We start from the raw sequence: 17,667 nt of genomic DNA, 5'->3' as shown, positions 1-17,667 counted from the left end.
ACCCATCGCTCCTTTGGGAGACCTGTAAAGTGTATGCCAGGGGTCTGATTATGTCATACACAGCTACTAAGAGACGGAAAGAAAAGCAAAAACTGTTAGAGGGTGAATTAGGAACTAAAGAGAAGGACTACATTAAAACGCCCACTCCTGCCCTATTAAAGGAAATATCAGTCATTAGATCAACGTTAGACTCTCTCCTAACACAGGACGCTGAAAAGAAAATGAGATTTGTCAGGCAAAAGCTATATGAACATGGCGATAAGCCAGGAAAGTACTTGGCATACCTAGCTAAAAAGAGAGCTGACTCTCAGTCAATTGCTACTATTACTGACTCTGATGGTAATCATTTATATGAAAATAAATTGATAAGTGACTCATTTAAGAAATTTTATACAAATCTTTATGCCTCAGAACTGCCAAATGATGCACCCAAATTAATGAAGAACTTATTTTGTAAGATTGAGCTCCCTACTATCTCCGAAGAGCAGCGGTCCCTCCTTAATGTCCCTATTACCAAGGAAGAGATAATGTTCGCAATTAAGAATCTGCAAAATGGTAAGGCCCCAGGACCAGACGGGTTTTGTAGTGAGTTCTATAAAGAGTTCCATGGCCTGATCCTTGAGCCATTGCGTGATATGTTTAATCACTCATTTTCAAATGACCAACTCCCTCAAACGCTGAGAGAAGCCAACATTTTACTTATTCTCAAAAAGGGAAAATGTCCAGAGTCTTGTTCCTCGTACAGACCAATTTCCCTTCTGAATGTGGATAGAAAATTGCTTTCTAAAATTCTAGCCACAAGATTAGAGGACTCACTGCCACTAATTGTGAAAGGAGACCAAACTGGCTTCATTAAGGGCCGTAAGTCATGCAACAATGTCAGGCGGCTTCTTAATGTAATTCAAGCTTACCAACAAAGTGCTGCGGATGGTCTTGTGCTCTCCCTAGATGCTGAGAAAGCATTTGATCGTGTGGAGTGGTCTTACCTATTATTTGCTCTAAATAAATTTGGTCTGGGTGACAACTTTATAAAATGGGTGAAAGTTTTATATGATGATCCTCAGGCTGCTGTCCTTACTAATGGGCTAAGGTCAAATAGCTTCTCTATACACAGAGGTACCAGACAGGGCTGTCCTTTATCCCCTCTCCTCTTTGCACTCGTTATGGAACCACTGGCCGAGGCCATCAGGGTAACGCCTGCTATACAGGGGCTAGTCATTGGTGATGTTCACCATAAAATAAGCTTGTATGCTGACGATGTCCTGGTATTCATCTCTAGTCCCGAGACTTCAATTACAGCTCTTATTAATATTATTTAATTATTCAGCGAATTCTCAGGCTACAAGATTAACCTAACTAAGTCAGAGGCTATGCCACTTGGTAGCCTGCACTCTGTACCTAATACTTCTCCCCCCTTCCCTTTTAAATGGTCTCCCTCAGGTTTCATGTATCTGGCTATATTTGTAACTCCTAAATTCCAGCAAATGTACAAAGCCAATTTTGTTCCCTTGTTTGATACAATAAGACAGGATCTGGAGCGCTGGAACTCTCTCCCGATTTCTTGGTTGGGTAGAATATCCCTCTTGAAAATGAACATTTTACCTAGACTACTTTACCCAATCCAAATGATCCCAGTATTACTCTCCAATAAGGTAATAAAGGATGTAAATGGATGGCTAAGTTCCTTTATATGGAGTAAACACAAGCCAAGACTTAAGATGGCAATATTGCAGCTGCCAAGTTCTATGGGCGGCTTGGACCTGCCCAATATCAGGTTCTATCAATGGTGTGCCCACCTTTGTTATGTTTCTGACTGGATCACAAATGATGACTCCTCTATTTGGTTAGACATTGAGACTTCTCTTTCAAAATACCCCTTACAGGATCTTTTATTTTTCAGAAGTTTCAAGTCTGTAGAAGATCACTGCAATAATCCCGTTACACTCAACACACTCAAAGTATGGAGGTCAGTTCAACGCTTCCTGGGAAGATCCAAACTAACCTCTGCTCTTACCCCAATTCTTAACAATCCAGATTTCAGTCCAGGATTGCTGGATGCCGGCTTTAACTTTTGGCTTAATAAGGGCATACGCAGGCTAAATGACTTATTTGTTGATAAGATTTTGTTGTCATTTGAGCAGATGGTCGAGAAATATCGACTCCCAAAGCAGGACTTTTTCCACTTCCTACAAGTAAGACATTATATCCTGAAGATCACCACCTTAATTGGTAACCCTGATGTGTCTGTCATTGAAAGAATGCTTTTTTCCCACAAAGGAAAATGTCTGTAAGTCTGTTTTATTATACTTTAAGGTCCCTTTCTGCTGTCAACACACAGAGGGTGAAACAAGTGTGGGAGAAATAATTGTCTGTTACTATTGACGAAGAGATGTGGGAGGACATTTGGAGATATGCAAAAACAATATCTATATGTAATCGTACTAGAGCAATCCAATTAAGAATAATACACAGATTGCATATATCCCCAAATCGCAGACATGCTTTTAGCCCCACTTCCTCTTCCCCTCAGTGTCTTAAATGCAAAAATGATACAGGCACTCTAACACATTGTTTATGGTCATGTACCAAAATACAAAGATACTGGTCTGGTGTTCTGCAAGAAATTGAAAAGATCCTAGGGGTTGATCTAGAATTGGACCCAGTTTCTTTACTGTTAGGTCTCCCTGGTAGGCAGGTTACTTCTGTGGGTAAAAGGAGGCTTTACAACATCCTTACCTTCGCAGCGAGGAAAAACATCCTTTTACAGTGGATTAGTGATAAGATTCCTTCTATTAAAGATTGGCATAAGATACTATTTGAATGGGTGCCTCTGGAATATCTGACATGTACATTGCATTCTAAAACAGACCAGTTCTACAAAGTATGGGAACCTTATCTAAATTACCTAGAACCTGAGGTATCAGCTATTATGCTGCAAGGATTCTCGTAGAATGACGGGGATGTATGTATTTCAGAACTACATTGTACGTTCCATGTGTGGAACCTAACCTCTTGGTTTAAACTGAGCTTTTTTGCTTAATTTCTGTTTGTAAGTTTGTTTAAAATGTATGTATTGAGAGACGCAATGATGGTGATGGGGTGAGAGAAGCACCGAGCGGGAAGAGGAAAATGGTGCACGTATGTATGGGCATGTGTGTGTGCGTACGCGTATATGTGTGTATACGCATGAGTGTATGTATATGTATGGGTGTGTGTATGTATGTATGCATATGTGTGTATGTGTATATATGTATATATATATATATATACGCGTAGATATGTGTAAGTGGGTGCTGTTTTTCTTCTTATTTTCTGTGTGCTTTGTCTCTGTTGTTGTATCTCTTATATGGGTGAAAATTGTGAAATTCCAATAAAAATACTGTTTAAAAAAAAGAAAAGAAATGGTGAGTCGTTGAAAGTCATTGCTATTGCAAAGCTCTTATTATTAAATATGTTGTTTAAGTATAACTTTGACTTGTGTGAAGTTTGTCTCTCCTCATTTGATAATACAGAAATTAACCACCACAACTTACTTGAGTATTGTCATTTTGAAGTGTCTTGAAATATGATGTTTATAAAGGGAAAGTGAAACAGTACTGTACATGATTGGCTTAGGCCTGTAATTGACTGATGATTGAGGTTATATATGAATGGTGAATGAGTAGTAGGCCTGTGGAAATATAGAAAAATGTAATGTGACTGTTATAAAATGTTGAATGATAGTTGCACTTACTTCTGATTATAGTATTTGTATAATTAAATTAATACTTTGCTTGTGACTGACAGGTAACAAAATAAAGAAAGTCAAAGTGGAACTACATTGTGGGCTTGTTTTTTTCGTCATTTTTTGCAAGTGGTAGATCTTGGTTTACATTTGGGCTTGAAAAGGTTGTTGACCACTGCGGTAGACCATTCCATTCGTGTGGGCAGGCTAAGGAGTATTGTTGTCTCTGAGGGGTCTTGTTTGTCTTGGCCTGGTTTGCTAACTACCTCTCTCAAAGAGTGCAGTGTATAAAGTCAGAACATCTGCTGTCTCAGCCACTTCCTGTCACCAAGGGAGCACCCCAAGGCTCGATCCTAGGCCCCACGCTCTTCTCAATTTACACCAACAACATCGCTCACGCAGTAGGAAGCTCGCTCATTCATTTATATGCAGATGATACGGTCTTATACTCAGCTGGCCCCACCCCAGAATTTGTGTTAAATGCTCTACAACAAAACTTTCTTTGTGTCCAACAAGCTTTCTCTACCCTTAACCTTGTTCTTAACACCTCCAAAACAAAGGTCATGTGGTTTAGTAAGAAGAACACACCTCTCCCCACTGGTGTGATTACTACCATTGAGGGTTTAGAGCTTGAGGTAGCCACATACAAGTACTTGGGAGTATGGCTAGACGGTACACTGTCCTTCTCTCAGCACATATCAAAGCTGCAAGCTAAAGTTCAATCTAGACTTGGTTTCCTTTATCCTAATTTCTCTTATTCCACCCCAGCTGCCAAACTAACCCTGATTCAGATGACCATCCAACCCATGCTAGATTACGGATATGTAATTTATAGATCGGCAGGTAAGGGTGTTCTCAAGCGGCTAGATGTTCTTTAAAATGGCTCCAACAGAGAGGGCTGCCTCGTTTCCCACTCTCATTAATTTTTGAATGTATTCTTTCTTACTCTGTTAGCCCATAAAACATTTGGGTGTTATTACATACAGCCGGGAAGACACTATTGGATATCAGAGTGACAGTAACTCATCAGCACTACCAGCATTGCGACCAGAAATACGACTTCTTCGAATCGGATCCTTTGTTCGCACCCCCAGGGCGATTGAACTGATATCAGAAGCCAAGTCGTCTTCTAGTGGTATTCTAGTCCGACTTAGGAGGCGTGCACACCACCCACTGCTTCCGAGTATATTACTCACAAATATCCAGTCTTTGGATAATACAGTTGATGAGCTCAGGGCGAGGGCTTCTTTCCACCGAGACATCAGGGACTGTGACATACTCTGTTTCACGGAAACACGTCTCTCTCGGGATATACTGTCTGAGTTGGTCCAGCCCACTGGGTTCTCAGTTCATCGCCCAGACAGGAATAAATATCTCTCCGGGAAGAAGGGTAGGGGTGTATGTTTCATGATTAACGACTCATGATGTAATTGTTATAACATACAGGAACTCAAGTCCTTTTGTTCACCTGACCTAGAATACCTCACAATCAAATGCTTACCGTATTATCTAGCAAAATATTTGTATTTGGTTATGGTCACGGCCATGTATATCCCCCCTCAAGCCAATACCACGACGGCCCTCAAAGAACTTTCCTGGACTTTATACAAACTGGAAACCACATATCCTTTGGCTGCATTTATTGTAGCTGGGAATTTTAACATAGCAAAGTTGAGGAAAAGGCTGCCAAAGTTCTATCATCATATCGACTATACTACTCGTGCTGCTAAAGCACTCGGCCACTGTTACTCCAACTTCCGGCATGGGGGTGCCGATGCTCCTGAAGAAGGTTATCCAGAAAGGAATGTGACTCTTATTCAGTACATTTAGTTATCGCTTGCTTTTCTAATAGTGCTGAGCGATGAACCGAAATGACAGTTATTTTTGGTTTTAAAAACAACTACACAAAAATATAAATACAACGTGCAACAAATTCAACTATTTTCCTGAGTTACAGTTTATATAAGAAAATCAGTCAATGGAAATCAAATTAATTAGGCCCTAATCTATGGATTTCACATGACTGGGAATACAGATATGCATCTGTTGGTCACAGGTACCTTGAAAAAAAAGGTAGGAGCATGAATCAGAAAACCAGTCAGTATCTGGTGTGACCACCATTCGCCTCTATGACCTGTGCAACGTTGTTCCACTCCTATTCAATTGCTGTGCAAAGTTGCTGGATATTGGCAGGAACTGGAACGGTGTTGTACATGTCGATCCAGAGCATCCCAAACATGGTCAATGGGTGACATGTCTGCTGAGTATGCAGACCATGGAAGAACTGGGATATTTTCAGCTTCCAGGAATTGTGTACAGATCCTTGAGACACGAGGCCATACATTATCATGCTGAAACATGAGGTGATGGATGGCATGATAATGGGCCTCAGGATCTTGTCACGGTATCTCGGTGCATTCAAATTGCCATCGATAAAATGAAATTGGGTTTGTTGTCCATAGCTTATGCTTGCCCATACCATAACCCCACTGCCACCATAGGGCACTCTGTTCACAACGTTGACAGCAGAAAACAGCTTGCCTACACGACGCCATACACCCCGTCTGCCAGACGATCCCGCAGGTGAAGAAGCCAGATGTAGAGGTCCTGGGCTGGCTTGGGTAAACGTGGTCTGCGGTTGTGAAGCCAGTTGAACGTACTGCCAAATGTTCTAAAAGGACGTTGGAGATGGCTTTTGGTAGGGAATTTAACATTAAATTCTCTGGCAACAGCTCTGTTGGATATTCCTGCAATGCCAATTGCAGGAATGCAAACTCCGTCAACACTTGAGACATCTGTGACATTGTGTTGTGTGGTAAAACTGCACATTGCCTGCAGAGTGGCCTTTTATTGTCCCCAACACAAGGTGCACCTGTATAATGATCGCGCTGTTTAATCAGCTTCTTAATATGTCACACCTGTCAGGTGGATGGATTATGTCAGCAAAGGGGAAATGCTCACTAATAAGGATGTAAACAAATGCGTGCACAACATTTGAGAGAAAAGCTTTTTGTGCGTCTGGAACATTTCTGGGATCTTTTATTTCAGCTCATGAAACATGGGACCAACACTTTATATGTTGCGTTTATATTTTTGTTCAGCGTAATTGACCGACATTGGTTCAATATTTGAATTCCATATTGTTCTTTCTTTTTCTGAGGTCAATGCCAACATTCTGCAGTAAGCCTACCTTTCGCTAGAAATCAGATCAAGCCAAGATCGAGATGTAGTAAGATGTTGAAGAGAGTGGAAGTTTCCAACAGGTCAATATTCTTCATAGTTTAGAGCAGAAAGCGTGGTACTTAACTACAATGACAATAATCCATTGCGCAACTACTTACCTGGTCTGTGTGATTATTTTATGCCTTCCATATTAGGTTAGTGTTGGGCACACTGAAGTAGGTCGGGCAGACCTGGTTTTAATGTCTATGGTGCAGACATGGGGAGAAGAGACAGAAGAATGCATGATTGACAGGGATACAGAACAGTTGCTTTGCTAGGTATCTCTACCTGAAAATACTTTATCTAAGTGACTGATAGTTGGTATTCATCAGTCATAAAAGTATTCCATTTTTACTTTGAAGAAATATTAAAATTGTGATTTTGTCAGACAGCATAGGCATCAGCTCTATAGAGATGAGATGATGACTTGGAATGAAATAACAGTCATCCAATAAAACAAATGTAATATACACAACGTCTGAAATATAGTAATGTGAATAAATTATGGTTAATAAGTGATAAGCAGTAATGGGCAGTCACTACCATCATTTTAAAAAGTATTATTCTGTGTTGTTACAGCATTCAACCCACATAACGCATAGTGCATTTAATGACTTTGAAAAATTATCGAAACCGAAAGATTTGAAACCGTACAGACATCAAAAAGCACTAACACTAAGAATGTTCTTCGTTTTTCTACTTTTGCCTCCAGACCTTCTCCAAATGTTCCTGGGTCTTCCTGGTTTTCTTTTTCCTTGTGGGTTTTAAGTTAGGGCTTGTCTGGTTGTGTCACGTCCTGACCTTAGTTCCTTTTGTATGTCTTTATTTTAGTTTGGTCAGGGCGTGAGTTGGGGTGGGCATTCTATGTTTTGTGTTCTATGTTTTCTATTTCTATGTGTTTGGCCTGGTATGGTTCCCAATCAGAGGCAGCTGGCAATCGTCTCTGATTGGGAACCATACTTAGGCAGCCTGTTTTCCCACTATGGGTTGTGGGTAGTTGTTTTCTGTCTCTGTGTCTACACCTGACAGAACTGTTTAGTTTTCGATCATTTTCTTGTTGTTTTGTGTTCAGTTTAAATAAATATTAACACGTACCACGCTGCATATTGGTCCGATCCTTCCTACTCCTCCTCAGAAGAGGAGGAAAACCGTCACAGAACTACCCACCACCAAAGGACTAAGCAGCGTGGTGAAAGGGACTCCTGGACAGGTGAGCAGCGCTATCTGGAGTATGAGACAACCTGGGAGGAGATAGAGAGGTGGTCAGTCGACCCAGGGAGAGTGCCGGAGCCCGCCTGGGATTCTCTAGAACAGTGCGAGGAGGGGTACCGGAGAATGGAGTTGGCAACACAAACACGGCTGGCAAGGAAGCCTTAGAGGCAGCCCCACCCGCAAGGTGTCTCCAGTACGCGTTTTTAGTCCGGTGCGTTACATCCCAGCTCCCTGCATCTGCTGGGCTAGGGTGAGCATCCAGCCAGGACGGATGGTGCCAGCCCTGCTCTCCAGACAGCCAGTACGTCTCCTCGGGCCAGGATATTCTGCGTCGGCTCTGCGCACTGGGTCTCCCGTGTGAGCCAGAGCCCGAACTTAAACCCGATCATACATCTCTAGAGAGATCTGAAAATAGCTGTGCAGTGACGCTCCCCATACAACCTGACTGAGCTTGAGGATCTGCAGAGAAGAATGGGAGAAACTCCCCAAATACAGGTGTGCCAAGTGTAACAGATGTATAATGTACTCTCCATGCGTTGTGTTTTCTCAATATAAATCACTTCTGCCAGTGGATTACTGAAATCAATGGCACCAACTAAACAGACTTTTTGGATATAAAGAAGGACTTTAATCAAACAAAACAAACATTCACTTTTCTGTTATAATCTCCACCCGGCACAGCCAGAAGAGGACTGGCCACCCCACATAGCCTGGTTCCTCTCTAGGTTTCTTCCTAGGTTTTGGCCTTTCTAGGGAGTTTTTCCTAGCCACCGTGCTTCTACACCTGCATTGCTTGCTAACCATACTTGTTCCACCACACTTTCTCCCTCACCTCAAACCTTCCAAATGCCAGTTGTTTTTCGGTTAAAGCTCATGAGGTATGCTTCATCACCTTCCTCACCCCTGTCTCCGTGGTCAGGCTTCTCACCTACCTCTTCATTATCATTCAAGGGACACGCTGGTGTAGTTGGTAAATTACCATTCCACTCTCCACACTTTCCAGAGCGCAAGCTGATGCTGTAACTAGCAAATTGGTTGTCTCTTCAGTCTTGTGCTGCGTTCTGTTGTTATGTATGGGGGGTGATAAGAGACATATAAGCTACAAGAGCCGGCTCTTGTAAGTGAACGTTGGGAGCCGGCTCGCATATCAGGAGACAAATATATTTAAAAAAACAAGATATGAATAATCAAGATTTAAATTAATAGAATTAACTAATTCAAAGAAAGAAACAAATAAAAAATAATAATATAGGCATAAATGCTCAAGCGCACATATTCATTCTGACTGTCTGCTCAAATTAACAGCCTCACCTGTTGTTCCTGTCAATCAGACACGCAGTGTCAACCAGTGAACCAAAGATGCGTTAGGGAGGCCGAGCCAACTCACTCAGTCACACACTTAGCAACCGAGGAGAGAGAGGAAGCTGGAAAATGATTCGGAGGCACAGTAGCATTTAGATGCATTTTAATAATGTAGACAATGTTAGAGCACAGTGTAGAATTTGCCAAAACAAAATCTCATAAAAAGCCAGTTCTACGCACAACCTACACCGGCATATGGGAACTGTGCACCCAACTGTGAAGCTAGCTGTAGCGGAGCTTCCAGAAACTAGCGGGCCTGCTAGTGATAGTGGTAGAGCCAGCACCTCCACACGTGGAGATGTATCCACTCAGTCAAGTAGGCCTACTCCGCGACCCACATCAACGCATTCTTCTATGGACCAGTTTATGCCAAAGTCTATGTCTGTAGCAAAACAAGGCCAAATTGATATTGTATTGGCTAAAATGATTGCCACCAATTTCCAGCCATGTTCTATTGTGGAGGACATAGGTTTTTAGAAATTATAGCAATAGTTTAAATCCAATGTACACAATTCCAAGCAGGAAAACCCTTTCAAAATCACTTGTTCCACAACTGTACGAGAGCACACAGGCTTCAGTGCGGACATCAGGGATAACCATTTCTTACAGGTCGGTTACATGTCACTTCATTGAAGATTTTTAGATTCTAGCTGTTTTCTGGACTGCTTTGAGTTCAGCGACAGACACACCTCAGAGAACTTGGCAGAGGAATTGTTGAGAGCCAGAGAATGGCAAGTAGATGGAAAAGTGGTCTGTTGTGTTACCGACAATGCAGCTAACATAACCAAAGCCATGAAAATGTAAAAATGGACCCATCATCCACGTCGTGCCCACACAATCAACCTGATTGTAAGAGATGCTCGGAAGGTGACGAAGCCCACTGTGGACAAAGTGAAAGCGGCTGTGGAATACTTCCACAGGAGCGCAGTAGGTGCTGAAAAACTAAAGTTTTACACAACGCCAGATGGGGATGCCTGAACTGAGGCCTAAACAAGACTGCATTACAAGGTGGAATTCAACATTTTATACGTTGAAGCAGTTTCTTAAGTCAAGGGATGCCATCATCTCTACCCTGGCCATTGTCAATGCACCTGTTGATGCTCTGACCCAAGAAGTATGGGAGGTGGTGGAGGAGGTGTGCAGAGTCCTGGAACCCTTTGAGCTGGTCACAGTGGAGAGAGGTACAGTAAGCAATTATTACTACATAATTATTTAATCCAGTATTATATATGTGTATGAGCAGTAGATGAAAATGTAGTATAAGTAGACAAAACATGAACCTGAACTAATAAGTTACTGTTCTCTCTTTTAAGCTATGTGACAGCCTCAAAAATGATACTCCTGTGTAAGGATCTGCAGCGAATCACAGCCAACCGCCAGAGAGAAGCAAATGTAACCACAGGACATGTGACAGCGTTGATGGACACCCTATGTTCATCAATGGACAGAAAGTTCCACAGAATGGAATATAATTACGTGCGATCAGAAACCGCTGCACTTGACCCCAGGTTTAAGAAGTTAGCCTTCAGTGATGCCAGAACGATTGATGAGTCTCTTCAAAGAATAGCCTCAGCAGCAGGGAGGGACAGCCCCAGCAGTCAGCTGGCTCAGGCACCAGGGCAACAGGAAGAAGAGTTTGACGAGAGAGCAACTGGGGATGCAGCACAAAGGAATCCCTCAGCAGATGCCATAATGGAGGTCCGATCCTATTTGGAGGAGCCAAAGATCTGCAGATCCTCTGAGCTGGTGGAAGAACAAGGCCTCTGTCTACCCACGGCTTACTAAAGTCATGACAGGGAGACTCTGCATAGTGGCCACATCCGTTCCCTCTGAGAGGGTCTTCTCGAAAACAGGACAAATAATTACTGAGAGAAGAAACTGTATCAGCCCCTCGAAAGTGAGGCAGCTTGGATTTATGAATGCAAATCTCTCATAAAAGCAAAATATGGTCAGCATTGCTGTGTGCTGCTGGCTATAACATGGCAATAAAGAAGAGAGAAAAGAGGGAATAATTTAATGTTTTAAGTGAGATGTTGCAGTTTCGTACATTGTTATATATTTTTCTTTGATATGGTGCAATATTCTATTATTATGCTGTTCAGATAGTATTCGTTTTGAATGGTTACATATGCAATATCTTTATATACATTAAAATAGTTGTACATTAAATGCACATGTGTAATAGTGTCCTTTTTTACATTTATTTCAATTTGTTGGATGCTGCAGTTTTGCTAATTGTTATTTATTTTTCTTTGATATGGTGCAACATTCTATTATGCTGTTCAGATTGTATTCATTTTGAATGGATAGATTTATATGCACTTTATTCAAATACATTAAAAAGTTATACTTTAAATGCAGATGTTTAATAGCATTCTTTGTCTTTGGATATTGACCTCATTCCATCAGTAGAGGATGCCTAGGTTGTTCTTTAAAAGTAAATTCATCTAATCTAATCAACTATATTGAAATGATGAGTGTGCACCCTTAAATAAGCATGCCACATTCAAAGAAATTTAGAACCAGGAACAGATATAGCCCTTGGTTCTCTCCAGACCTAACTGCCCTTGACCAGCACAAAAACATACCATGGCGTACTACATTAGCATCGAATAGCCCCCACGACTTTTCAGGGAATTTAGGAACCAATATACACATGCAGTTGGGAAAGCAAAGGCTAGCTTTTTTCAAACAGAAATTTGCTTCCTGTAGCACAAACTCAAAAATGTTCTGGGACACTGTAAAGTCCATGGAGAATAAGAGCACCTCCTCCCAGCTGCACTGAGGCAAGGAGACACTGTCACCACCGATAAATTCAGGAAAATTGAGAATTTCAATAAGCATTTTTCTACAGCTGGCCATGCTTTCCACCTGGCTACCCCTAGCCCGGTCAACAGCCCTGCACCCCCCACAGCAAATTGTCCAAACCTCCCCCATTTCCCCTTCACCCAAATCCAGATAGCTGATGTTCTGATAGAGCTGCAAAATCTGTACCCCTTCAAATCAGCCGGGCTGGACAATCTGGACCCTCTCTCTCTAAAATTATCAGCCGAAATTGTTGCAACCCCTATTACTACCCTGTTAAACCTCTCTTTCGTATCGTCTGAGATCCCCAAAGATTGGAAATGCTGCCGCGGTCATCCCCCTCTTCAAAGGGGGAGACACTCTAGACCCAAACTGCTACAGACCTATATCCATCCTACCCTGCCTTTCTAAGGTCTTCGAAAGCCAAGTTAACAAACAGATCATCGACCATTTCGAATCCCACCGTACCTTCTCCACTATGCAATCTGGATTCCGAGCTGGTCATGGGTGCACCTCAGCCACGCTCAAGGTCCTAAACGATATCACAACCGCCATCAATAAGAGACAATACTGTGCAGCTGTATTCATCGACCTGGTTAAGGCTTTCGACTCTGTCAATCACCACATTCTTATTGGCAGACTCAACAGCCTTGGTTTCTCAAATGACTGCCTCGCCTGGTTCACCAACTACTTCTCAGACAGAGTTTAGTGTGTCAAGTCGGAGGGCCTGTTGTCCGGACCTCTGGCAGTCTCTATGGGGGTGCCACAGGGTTAAATTCTCGGGCCGACTCTCTACTTTGTATTCATCAATGATGTCGCTCTTGCTGCTGGTTATTCTCTGATCCACCTCTACGCAGATGATACAATTTTGTTTACTTCTGGCCCTTCTTTGGACACTGTGTTAACTAACCTCCAGACGAGCTTCAATGCCAAACAACTCTCCTTCCGTGGCCTCCAACTGTTCTTAAATGCAAGTAAAACTAAATGCATGCTCTTCAACCAATCGTTGCCTGCACCTGCCCGCACGTCCAGCATCACTACTCTGGACGGTTCTGACTTAGAATATGTGGAACAGCAAATACCTAGGTGTCTGGTTAGACTGTAAACTCTCCTTCCAGACTCACATTAAGCATCTCCAATCCAAAATGAAATCTAGAATCGGCTTCCTATTTCGCAAACAAAGCATCTTTCACTCATGCTGCCAAACATACCCTTGTGAAACTGACTATCCTACCGATCCTTGACTTCGGCGGTGTCATTTACAAAATAGCCTCAAACACTCTACTCAGGAAATTGGATGCAGTCTATCACAGTGCCATCCGTTTTGTCACCAAAGCCCCATATATGGACCCACCACTGCGACCTGTATGCTCTCGTTGGCTGGCCCTCATTACATACTCTTTGCCAAACCCGCTGGCTCCAGGTCATCTATAAGTTTTTGCTAGGTAAAGCCCCACCTTATCTCAGCTCACTGGTCACCATAGCAGCTTCCACTCGTAGCAAGCGCTCCAGCAGGTATATCTCACTGGTCACCCTAAAAAGCCCATTCCTCCTTCAGCTGCCTCTCCTTCCAGTTCTCTGCTGCCAATGACTGGAACGATCTTCAAAAATCACTGAAACTGGAGACACTTATCTCCCTCACTAGCTCACAGATCTGTAAATAGCCCATACAACTACCTCATCCCCTACTGTATTTATTTATTTATATCTTGCTCCTTTGCACCCCAATATTTCTACTTTGCACATTCATCTCCTGCACATCTACAATTCCAGTGTTTAATTGCTATATTGTATTTACTTCGCCACCATTGCCTATTTATTGCCTTATCTCACCTCATTTGCACACATTGTATATAGACTTGTTTTTCCACTGTATTATTGACTGTATGTTTGTTTACTCCATGTGTAACTCTGTGTTATTGTATGTGTCGAACTGCTTTGCTTTATCTTGGCCAGGTCACAGTTGTAAATGAGAACTTGTTCTCAACCTGCCTACCTGATTAAATAAAGGTGAAATAAATTAAATAAATATTAAACCACAAGGGTGTACTAATGAGCTATTATAAAAAAAAAAATCTAAATAGAGGACTAATATTATTTCAGTGTTGATAAGGGAAGGCCTGCTTAAAATGATAACATGCCAGCCAGACAAGCCAGTGTATGAATGAAATATATCTGCATATGAATGGAGTGGAAATGACTGTTCAAAACAAAACAAAACGTTTTTTTCAAAGTTCCCAGTTGTCTTGAATGCAATGAAGTCGGAAGTCAGAGATTGCCAACTTCCGAGTTGTTTTGAATGCGCCAGTAAAGACCGAGGCTACCTCTTAGCCTCTGAATCAGAGAGGTGAGGGGAGCTGCCTTAATCTAAATCCACATCTTCATCGCCCGGGGAACAGTGGGTTAAACTGCCTTGCTTGGGCAAAATGATACATTTTTACCTTGTCAGCTCAGTGATTCGAACCTGCAACCTTTTGGTTATTGGCCCAACACTCTACCCACTAATCTATCAAGAAGCCCTTTTGCTTGCACGATAAATAGGCATATCTACACAGTAATGGTGGCTGGTTGTGATATCAACTTGCCTAATAAGTCTTGTATTGAGGTGATAGGCCTATTTTTAGCTAAATCGGCAAATGAAATTGACAAATTAAAAATATATTTTTTCAAAAACATTTACATGTAGACGTTTGTAAGGTGAGATCATGGTAAGAATAATAAACTAAACAGACACTTTAAATGACACCTAACACATGTAGACATTAAGGTGTTCATGGTAAGATCATTCAAAATAAACCTACACACAAACTGACACGTTACACGACGTGAACACTAGTCTACATGACGTGTACGTCTCACATGACGTGAATGCGTCGGCAGTTTGACGCCTTAAATACGTGTCTCCATTGACAGTCCATGTTAATTCATGGCAGTATTTTATGGCGCAAGGAAGACATTCGGTGACTTGGTGAGGAATCATGTCTTAATTATGGCATGAATCACCCCCCATAGTTATGTGAACGATTGGCTGAGCCTTGGATAGACCCAGTATTGGTCCAAACACGCATCACCCGCCTCCGCCCAATCATTTCTCATTGGATCTATTCGAATAAAGTGGGTAAACTATTTTGGATTCAAAACGTGAAAATTTCGCAGAAAGGTGACTGGTTTGCATCCCTGAATGTAACAAAGTGTGGAAAAAGTCAAGGTGTGTGAAAAAAAGAAAAAAGTTTTACTATATTTTTTTCAGGTTTTTACTCATTCAACACTTTTTAATAGAACAACAACAACAATTGGATGTTGTAAGTCCACAACAATACTTAAACCACATCAGGAGAAAATAGTGGTCTGGGAAACATTTAAATATTTTGGAGCGTGTAGTTTTCTGTACTGTACAATGTAGGCCTACATGGCAGTTTGCAAAACGAATGCCCTCCTGATTGATACAAATCATCATATCATTCATCAAGCCTACAGGAATGTTCATTCAAACAACGCATGATGACTGAATTGCGCATTACAAAGTTTCAACCGAGACTTCGGACCAAACATTTTCAATACCTGGTTTGCATATCCATTGTTTCCTTAGCATTTACTGGTAAATAAGTTAAAATGTCTTTCCTACAATACCAGCTACCGATGTCGTTCAATTCTGTGAGCTCCTTCCTGCGACAACCAGTTGCGCGCGGTTACACCACTGCTACATAGTATACACTAGCTAGCTAGTACACACTACTGAGACGGTATCTGCTGGAGCCAGACCCTATTGAAAGATACTCAACTAATTTATGATAATTCTAATTTGACCAATTAAATATTTTACTGTCATGTAAAAGTTATTTGTCTGACATGCATCTGATTATAATTATATTGCCTACATTTAACAGTTGTTTTGGACTGGGCCATTCATATCAACACAAAATGTGTGTCACCACACACACTCAATCGCTTTCTCGCTCGCTCACACGCACACCTATATGGGAGCAACTGAATCTGCAACACCAGGGAAATGAATTCTGCCTATTACGTTCACATTCTGCCTTCACAGGTATTCACGTTGTTTTTGCCAACAAAAGCCCCCCTGAATTTCTCTATTTATCTCAGTCCCTTATTAGTATTTACATGATTAGATGGTCAATGGTGAGCTCTTCAGTCTCAGTCAAATTTAAACCTGATATCCCAGCACCAGGCTGTATGGTTTTACAGTTAGCTCTGAGCTCAGGCTCGATAGTAAGGAGCAAACATGGCGTCCCACATCTGCTTCAGCATCTGCAGCATCTGTGAGATGCAGGGGAAAGATGAGGGATGAGCTGTGGAGAAACCATATCCAAGGATCATCATAACATTTCTGCTTTTTGTTCTGATTTCTAGTCGCTGTTCAGTGCTTAGTTGCTTAAATACTGTAGGTAGGTTGGCTGCAATCAAAAGCTAGACAAAAGCTGTATGCTAAGTGCTAGACTAGTATTAACTAAAGCAACCACATTTGATGTAAAAAAATTAAAATAATTTTAACCTGGATCCATCCGGACAAAAAGCATGTAGAAAAGGACCACAGCCAGAAAGACTCTGTGATTAGGGAATGACCCAGCACTGGCTACCGATAGTCCTCTGTTCAAAAGTCTAAGCAAGGCCTCAAGTTTCTGAATCACAGCACCTATAAAGTACAAACACACAGTCAGTCACACTGTCTGGCAGCATTAATGTCAATACAAAGGGTTAATGCAACTGTAAGTGAGATGCACCTTGAGGTGTGTTAAGTCCAGCAGCTCCACCACAGGACTGGGGTTGGGACTAAGGCTTGGGGATTGTTCTTGGCTGAGGTTCTCTTTATTCTCCACGATATCCAGTGCTGTGACACACATTTTGTGTTGATATGAATGGCCCAGCTGCTTCCTGTGCTTGGCCCTCCTATGTTGAACATAATAAACGGCTCTCTATCCACCGGATGTGTACCAAACTCACTAAAAGTGGAAGTAATAAAGCCTCTCTTGAAAAAGCCAAACCTTGACCCAGAAAATATAAAAAACTAATCGGCCTATATCGAATCTTCCATTCCGCGCAGCAACTCACTGCCTTCCTGAAGACAAACAATGTATACGAAATGCTTCAGTCTGGTTTTAGACCCCATCATAGCACTGAGACTGCACTTGTGAAGGTGGTAATTGACCTTTTAATGGCATCAGACCGAGGCTCTGCATCTGTCCTCGTGCTCCTAGACCTTAGTGCTGCTTTTGATACCATCGATCACCACATTCTTTTGGAGAGATTGGAAACCCAAATTGGTCTACACGGACAAGTTCTGGCCTGGTTTAGATCTTATCTGTCGGAAAGATATCAGTTTG

This window comes from Oncorhynchus clarkii, chromosome 33, assembly GCF_045791955.1.
Source record: "Oncorhynchus clarkii lewisi isolate Uvic-CL-2024 chromosome 33, UVic_Ocla_1.0, whole genome shotgun sequence".
Lineage (NCBI taxonomy): Eukaryota > Metazoa > Chordata > Actinopteri > Salmoniformes > Salmonidae > Oncorhynchus > Oncorhynchus clarkii.
The sequence above is the reverse complement of the archived record's forward strand: the minus strand, read 5'-3'. Positions refer to the sequence as shown.